The sequence below is a fragment of the Triticum dicoccoides genome, chromosome 1A, assembly GCF_002162155.2.
Source record: "Triticum dicoccoides isolate Atlit2015 ecotype Zavitan chromosome 1A, WEW_v2.0, whole genome shotgun sequence".
Taxonomy (NCBI): Eukaryota; Viridiplantae; Streptophyta; class Magnoliopsida; order Poales; family Poaceae; genus Triticum; species Triticum dicoccoides.
In genome coordinates, this window is record NC_041380.1 from 392,078,548 (window position 1) to 392,087,332 (window position 8,785).

The following is an 8,785-nucleotide window of genomic DNA, read 5'->3' on the forward strand; positions in this document are numbered from 1 at the left end:
CAGTCGTACTCCCCTCCGCGTGGGAAACAACTGCCGAGTCTTCCCTGCCTCCGTGATGTCCCCTTCCTAGGCCTCGCCGTTGTCAATCGCCCTGGTGCTCTCGGTGCGGCGTGGTCAACGTGGTCAAGGAACGACTTCCATCGGACGTGGACTGTACGTGGAGAGGCTGATAGCTGGGTCCACGGCCGCAGCAAGGAAGTGCCTCCTTATTACGCGGAAAATAATGATTCCTCCACCTGACAGCTGGGACCCACCGGACAGGCCACTGTATTTCGCAAAAAAAATGTTTTCCCCTGACTGCTGGGACCCACCAGCTACATCTTCGCACGCAAGGAAGTGCGTCTGGGCAAAAAAACAAAACGATTCGCCCCCTGACTGCTGGGACCGACCAGCTACATCTTCACAGGCAAGGAAGTGCCTGACAGTCGGGACCCACCTGGTCAAAGCGCACGCATCATTGTCATTCTAGTCGCGAACGTGTACGTACATACTGGTCGATGTAGAGGCGCGCACGTGTCGTAGTAGAGGCGTGCACGTGTCGTAGTAGAGGCACGCACGTGTCGTAGTAGAGGCGCGCACGTAGCATTTACACGTACGTACAACGGCCAGGGTGCAAGAAAGAAAATACGGCCACGTATGTGTACATACGGGTGGGGTCTTGAACGCCTACTCGCGCATACGTACAGCCAGGGCTCGTGTACATGGCTGGGTCGGAACGGAGAAATAGCGTCGTCTTCGTGTTCATGGGGAGGCAACGGAATGTGTCGTGTTCATGGGGAGGCAACGGAATGCGTCGTGTTCATCGGGAGGGCTTGGACGGGACAGGCGATGGAAACGAGGCCTGGCATACCGTAAAACGGAGGAAACGGCCTTGTGTTCGACCGGCCACGTTCAAAACGGGATCCTGTTCATCGGGAGGGGTCTGGCGTACCGAAAAACGGAGGAAACAGACCTCCTACAGTCGAAACGGGGGTCCTGTTGATCGGGAGGGGTGTGACGTACCGTAAAACGGAGGAAACGGACTTGTGTTGGAGCGCTACGGTCGAAACGGGGGTCCTGTTCATCGGGAGGGGTGTGGCGTACCGCAAAACGGGACTCCACAGGATACTGTTCATCTCCACCGTCGACCTCCTCCAGCCTCCACGGGCTCCTGTTCATCCAGCCTCCACGGGCTCCTGTTCATCCAGCCTCCACCGCGCGCTACACCATCGGCTACTGTTCAACCACCCCTCCACCGTCTACTATTCATCCAGCCTTCCAAACCACGGGGTCCTCTTCAACCACCCCTCCACGGGCACCCCTCCACCTCTACTGTTCATCCAGCCCTCCACACCACGGGGTCCTGTTCAACCACCCCTCCACCATCTACTGTTCATCCAGCCTTCCACACCACGGGGTCCTGTTCAACCACCCCTCCATCGTCTACTGTTCATCCAGCCCTCCACACCATGGGGTCCTGTTCAACCACCCCTCCAGAGGCAACACCACGGGGTCCTGTTCATCCACCCCCACCGGGAACTATTCATCCAACCCCCCATCAACGCTCACTGTTCATCCAAAGGCAGCATCGATCGGCTTCAGATAGCAGCAGTAGTGAAGGAATCGCTCGATCGGGTTCAGTTAGCAGCCATCGATCGATCGCTCGGGTTCAGTAACGCGTAGCCTGCAGTGCAATCGCTCGGGTTCAGTTAGGGCCCAACGCCTCGCTCGGGTTCAGTTAGAGCCAACGCCTCACACACACGCGCGTACGTGTACGAGAGAAACGCGCATCACTCGGCCCCCGACCTCCCACCGTAACCGGGAACTCCTCGAAATTTTCCTCCCCCTCGCTTCTACCACGGTTTTTTCCGTCATGGACGGCCCAAAGAATGTCATGCAGCTGCGTCTCCGGCCCGCCCAGGACGAAAAGCCCATTTTCTGTCATGATTTTTTGTCATAGAAGTAGGAGCCCACCACATCTATGATGATACCGGGTTTTGTCACAATTATCGTCATAGAAGTGTCATATGTATGACAAAAAAAATTCGTTCGGCCCAAAATGTCACGGATGTGTCTTTTTTTGTAGTGACACCAGCCCACTAAGGGGTTGTGCGCCCCTCCCACCCCATCTCACGTAACCAGGAGAGGTGGGAGCGCCTCCCCTAGGGAAGCCTCCCCTCCTGGCTTGGGGGGCAAGTCTCCTAGGGGTGGGGGCACCCAAAACCCATCTAGGGTTCCCTCCCTGGCCGCCGTCCCTCCTCTAGATGGGATCTGAAGGGGCCGGCCCCCTATCCCCTTCTCCTATAAATAGTGGGGGTGGGAGGGCTGCGGGGAGACCAAGAGACATCCCCTGGCGCAGCCCCTTCCCTTCTCCTACACCTCCTCCTCCTCCGTAGCGCTTGGCGAAGCCCTGCCGGAGAACCACGAGCTCCATCACCACCACGTCGTCATGCTATCGGAGTTCTCCCTCAACTTCTCCTCTCCCCTTGCTGGATCAAGAAGGAGGAGATGTCCCCGGGCTGTACATGTGTTGAACGCGGAGGCGCCGTTGTTCGGCGCTTAGATCGGAATCGAACATGATTTGAATTGCTGTGTGTACGACTCCACCAACCGCGTTCTTGTAACACTTTCGCTTAGCGATCTTCAAGGGTATGAAGATGCACTCCCTCTCTCTCGTTGCTAGTATCTCCTAGATTGATCTTGGTGACACGTAGGAATTTTTTGAATTATTGCTACGTTACCCAACACTTACGCAGTCCAACCCGGCGCGCGCCGCTCAGTCGCTGACGTCTATTAAACTTCGGCTGATGCATACGACGCAGAACGCCCATACAATGCCCACGTGATGGTTAGTGCTATCAGGCCAGAGGCCCCTCAGATCAAATATCCAAATCATAGTGGATTAGGACCGCGCAGTAACAAGTAGAGACTCACGAAAGATGTGACCCGTTGCCCGATCTCGAGGGCATGCGGCAAGGGCTAAGAATGCCCGGCCACGCCTCATAATTATCTTGTAGGCACCTTCCAGGTCAACCCGACTCCACATCACTCGCAATTATGCTCGCGCGGGTACCCCTCAGGGTCGACCCGTCTTTAGTAACATGGTTCAGTGTAAAGTCATACTAACCATAGTAACTGTGTGTCCAAACATCAAGGGGAAACCCGAGGAATCACCCCCGGTGAATTCCACTCGATGTAATCTTCAAGGTGAATGTAAGAGGGACTACCCTCGAGGTTCACACTTGAGGGGTTGCACGACAGAGTCGTATTGGAAGTGGTTAAGGCGGAATCAGCCTCAATGACCACGACCGAATAACTACACTAGCGGGTTAACATCAGAAGTGCTGATGAGGCCTCACCCTCGGCACTCGATAGTAACCCAGTAGTGTCGACCAACTAAGGGGAAGTGATGTGCGGTGTCGGGGCCTGGTCTTCGATCCCGTTGATCGGGTCTTCGATGATGAAGCAGGGGCAACAAGGACAAGGTGGGGGTCACTGATGGATCACTAACCAACCTATACTAAGAAGTTTAGGATAAGTAGGGTAGGTAACAATGAGCAGGTTACAAAAGCAGGCTATGCTTCAGAATAGCAGCAAACAATAACAGTAGCAAAATCTAATGCAAGAATGAGAGAATGGAATGGGCGATATTGGGATGATCAAAGGGGGAGCTTGCCTGGTTGCTCTGGCAAGGAGGGTCGTCGTCGACGTAGTCGATCACCGGGGCATCACCGGCCTCGGGGTCTACCAGAGAGAAGAGGGGGAAGAAACAGTAAATATAAGCAAACAAAAGCAACGCTAAGCATGGCAAGACGATAAGCAGAACTAGGGTCGACCTAACGTAGTACTACACATTGCAAACGGAGGGGATAAACATCCGAGGATGAATCCCCGACTTGGGTGGACTCCGGACAAAGGGAAAGAGGGGGAAAGTTCCAAGTTCAGCATGCTAGGGGCATGTGACGGATGAACGGACCACATATTCAGATTCGTTAGAAAACATTTTCATCTGAGTTACGGTTTATTTACTACGAATTTCTAAAGATTAAACAATTTTCTGGAATTACTTAAATTAACAGAAAAGGAATATGACATCAGCAAGGTGTCAGCATGACATCAGCAGGTCAACATACTCGCTGACCAGGTCAAAACTGACCTGTGGGTCCAACATGTCATAGATAGAGGGCTAACAGTGGGTTATTTTAATTAAACGTGGTTAATTAGCAGTTGGGCCCCACATGTCAGTGACTATTTAGCTTAACTAATTATTTTTAATTATAAAACATTTTAATTAGCTTAATTACGTGGTGGGGCATGCATGTCAATGGCACTGGGCTGCCCAGTCAGCAGTTGACTGGGTCAACCCAGTCAACTGGGGCCCGTGGGGCCCACTGGCAGTGAGCCAGGGGTGGGGCCCGGCCAGCCACGTCAGCAGGGCACCGAAGAGGGGCTCCGGCGAGCTCCAGTGCGGCAGTGAGGCGCGGGTGAGCTTCGGGTTTCGCCCACATGGCATCTCTGGGGCTGTGGTTTGGCTCGTTCGAACGGCCAGTCCACACCGCGTCGAATGGAGGTGGTGGCGTGGCCGGGGACTGCCGGGAACGATGCCGGCGACGAGCAGAAGCGGCGCCAGAGTTTGGGCTCGAGCGGGTGCGACGTTAGAGCGTGCAAGCGACCAAACTAACCAGCTAGGCGGGTGCTGCGCGATGCGGTGAAGCTAACGGGCATACACCCATGACCAATTGGTCACCGGAGACTCGCCGGCGACGAGCTCCACGCCGCTGCGTTCAAGCGCGTGTGGGGAAAGCAGCTAGGGGGCGCACCAGAGTCAACAAGGAGAGGGAGAAGGATGAGGGGCTCACCGAGCGGCACACGGAGGCCAGTGATAGGCTTTGTAGCAGCAGGGGGGTCGCCGGAGAGGAGGAAGATGGCGGCGACCGTGGTGGATGGAGGCTGAAGACGGGACGATGGCGACGTTGATGGGGCTTCCCTGCCTTGTTCCGGTGAGGTAGTTGACGAAGGCGTCGACGGCGCGCCTCCTGGACCTGCTAGCGAGGCGCGACGCGTCATCGGCCTCGGTTGAGGAGGGGAGGGAATCTGGAGAGCGAGGGAGAGATCGACGAGGGAGAGAGAGGGCAAGCACTACAAGAAATCTGTTAATACATGACGGATTTCTCATGACAAATTCGAAAACTGTCACGGATGACCTAGTACAGCCCGCAAGCCCACAAAAGCCCGCCCAAACCCATCCTTGTATATACAAACCTAACCCTAAGACGCTTCTTCCCCAATCTCTCTCCCCCTCCGCCGCCACCCCCTCGTCTTGTCACTCCTCCTAGATCGGCTCCTCTCTCGCTCCTCCGTGATCCCCACCTAGATTCGCTCCTCTCTCCCTCCTCTATCCCCACCTAGATTCACTCCTCTCTCCCTTCTCCTCGATGCTGATTTTTTAGAGCAAGCAGATTGGATCGATGGTGACCGCATGAGCGTGCCGCCACCGCATGGAATCGCCTTGCCGCTGCGTGGAGTCGCTTTGTCGCCGCCGCCCGTTGCCACTTGCCAGCATGGTAACTTCGTCCCAACCACTGCTCACCTCCAGGTCCTCTCATGTTGCTGCTTGTCGTGGTCATCTTGTCCGCTGGGCGCTTGCTTCCTACTGACATACTACATGTGTGCTTGCTGCTACCGTAGTACATGCATGCTTGTTGTTTCCGTAGTACATATGTGGTTGCTAGGTGATGGGCTGCGTGCTTGCGTGATTGATTTCCTTCATCTTGCAGGTGCACACATGCACCTAACATCCAGGGAAGTCCACCATCTGAACCACCACGACCATCCCTCTTGGCTAGCACAAGCAGCGCCATCGGCACTTCGGAAGTGAAGGTAAGCAGCCAAGAACTAGAGAAAATCCTGAATTTGTGTAAGTGTTTTCTTATTGATACAATTTTTTTTATTTTTATTTGTTGTATATATGGTTTAAAAACACTAAAAGAAAACATATCTTCCTAAAAGATATGTCTGCAGATGAAGACAAGTTGTGTGGTAGTTCACGTTCAGTCCTTAACAAAAAATTAGACCATGCCAGTGATGAATAAAGCATATTAGTGTTCTTCTCCTTCCTGTTGTTATAAATCGGGCATATCTCTATATTTTTTTTATATTATTTACCACTTTACTCCCTGGCATAGTTGCAAACTAATAATTGACGTTGTGTATGCTCTTCACTGGGAAGTAGCTGTTTGATACAGTCTACCAGTGTGCATTTTTATTTGCTGTAGAACTTGTCTAAGTTAGATGTACTCATCTTTGTTGCTATTAGGATCAAATATCAATGCTTACATTCGGTAAAAAAAATCTCCTTCGGCTTTAGTGTATTGTTAAGGTTCTGATAAATTCAGATATACTACCTCCATTTCAAAATATAATGCGTTTTTTGTAGGCTAAACTGAGGTAGTATTTCTTAGTTTTGACAATGCCTCGCTTAATACTGATTGGTAATCATGAATTTGTTTTCCTGCATATATCTGTACATGTTCCTATCTGAATTAATGCTGGACGTTTTTTGGTGTGTGCGTGTGACATTCAAGTCACATTTTCGCAATATATGTTGGTTTATGGTCTTGTTTGAAACTTATGCAATTCGACATACCACAGCAAGCTTTAGAAGTAACTTCCTTCCATCTACAAAAGCTGAGAGGGAGGGGGAGAGGCACACAATTTTACCACCGAATAAGCTGCTCCCTGACCTGGAGGGGGAGGCACAAGATTCACCACTGAATAAGCTAATACACTCAACATGATTGAGGCTCTAAAATGAAATAATGAAAGTGTAGCAATCTGCAGCTTTGGAGATTTAGAGGCACACAAAGATAATGAGATAGTGTAATAATCTGCAGCTTTGAAAATTTTGATTTTTGTTTGCAGCAAATAACAATATTGGTGTTTTCATTGCACTTTGGCCTCCAATGAAATTCTTCTTTGTGTCAATAATAATTCTCTATCAAAAGTTTTAGTTTCACAGTATACTAATTTTTGTCAGTTGCTTTGCCCAGGTCTATCTCATGGACACCCAGGTTGATATACAGTTTTCTCAACACCCAGATTTGTGGAGCATGATGTTGGACAATTAGGATGGGACTGCATACCTTTAGATTTTGGTGCTGAGATTTGTGTGCCCCTCGCTACATGTAAGCCACGTTTATGATGTTGATCCTTCTGCTATGGATTGTAGTTTGGTTCCACTACTAGCGCCTTGAAGACTAAGGATGGTGTTGTCCTGGCTGTGAGAAACGTATCACCTCACCACTGCTGGTAATTTTGCATATCCACTTATTGCTTTATTATCGTTCCAGTCGAATACAAATTCTTCAGCTATATACTTAACTGTTGATGATCTCTTGTGGCTGCAAGAGAAATGTATGGGCAAAATGTCAACATTCTTAGATAGGTCAATTGCTGTGTCCTTCATAGCCTTTTGATTTTATTTTTACTATATCTTTTTTTGTTCTAAGTTTCAACTATCAAGTCTCAACAAGATGTGGACATTGTTCTTCAGGGCATATATGCTTTCTTAATGCTCTAACAGGGTAGATTCTGTGGTTGGTTAACCTAATTTATGAAAATCGGTGGTACCCAAAGGCGCCATTCAATAAGTATTGAAAAGTTGATCCATTCCTACTCACTGCACTGGAAAAATATTGTACAACTGGATAACTGTAGCTGTTTGTCGCTGTTTGTCTTCTCAACGCATAACTATCCCTTCTTGTATCTTCATAACATATCATCAGGGAGCATTGGAAATATGACAATTGAATGAATCTTGTGCACTGCATTATGTATTGTCCCCCTTTGTGAGACAAGTGTTTTTCTATTTCTTGTTTGGACGATATGCAAAGTACTTAGCATTTCATTGTTTACTCATAACTTGGTTGTGTTAATTAATACAGATCTACATGATACTTATATGTAGCAAATACTATGCTAGTGTAAGATCTAAGAATTTTGGACAACACGCGATTTATTTTTAAATTTGTTGCACTTCTCTTACATCTATCTATTCATATCTACAAATATCTAACGGTCTTGTAAATATGCTAGGTATGATTGCATAGCGGGCTACTTGGTGCTGCCCATCACAATCTGCATGACGTGATAGATAGCGTCCATCAGGAGTGTCGATGGCAAGAACATGAATAACTACTTCGATAGTTTGAATGTACAGTTTGTGTGAACTGGATTGTACTATTTCTTAATTTTTTGAGTGATATTTTGTTAAGCTATGTTGTAAAATTACCATTTTATGGAGGTTTTTGTAAACTACTATATTGTAGATACCTCTCGATGGTTGAATGAAACTTTGGAAATACTTTTGTCTTGGGCCAAAGTTTGCATTATGATTTCTATAATGCATTATGCTTAAAAATGTACTTGGTGAAAATTAGGCCGAATTAAATAGGCTAATGGGCTGAACTAAATTTAAATTTTGCTTAAATCGATGACAGTTTCTATGACGAAAAATAGATGTCCACGTTGGCAGCCACGTCAATCCAGTTGCTTAATTGATGATCCTATGTGGCGTCGTTGCATGACGGTTTATTCCGTCACAATGATTTGGGCCTTGGGCGGGCCTTGAGCAGATCCATGATGGCCAAGATCCGTCATGGTCAGTATGATGTCAAATTATGACACGATATACATGACATATTTCAAGTCCGGCATGGGTGGGCACCCATGACAGTTTTCTGTTGGTCTATGACGGATGATGACCGTCATGTATTAACAGATTTCTTGTAGTGAAGTGGGCGAGTGG

The 8,785-nt window shown here is 49.0% G+C and overlaps 1 long non-coding RNA gene across 2 annotated transcripts; it reads left to right on the top strand.

Moving 5' to 3' along the window:
* The first annotated feature begins 5,253 nt into the window (after positions 1-5,253).
* Positions 5,254-8,329, top strand: LOC119293962. Of its 2 annotated transcripts, XR_005143308.1 has the most exons (4): positions 5,254-5,543; positions 5,757-5,859; positions 7,029-7,287; positions 8,074-8,329. It is a non-coding gene; the product is annotated as an uncharacterized LOC119293962 (long non-coding RNA). The 2 variants fall into 2 exon arrangements; XR_005143287.1 differs by having other exon boundaries at positions 5,254-5,859.
* The last annotated feature ends 456 nt before the right edge of the window (positions 8,330-8,785 follow it).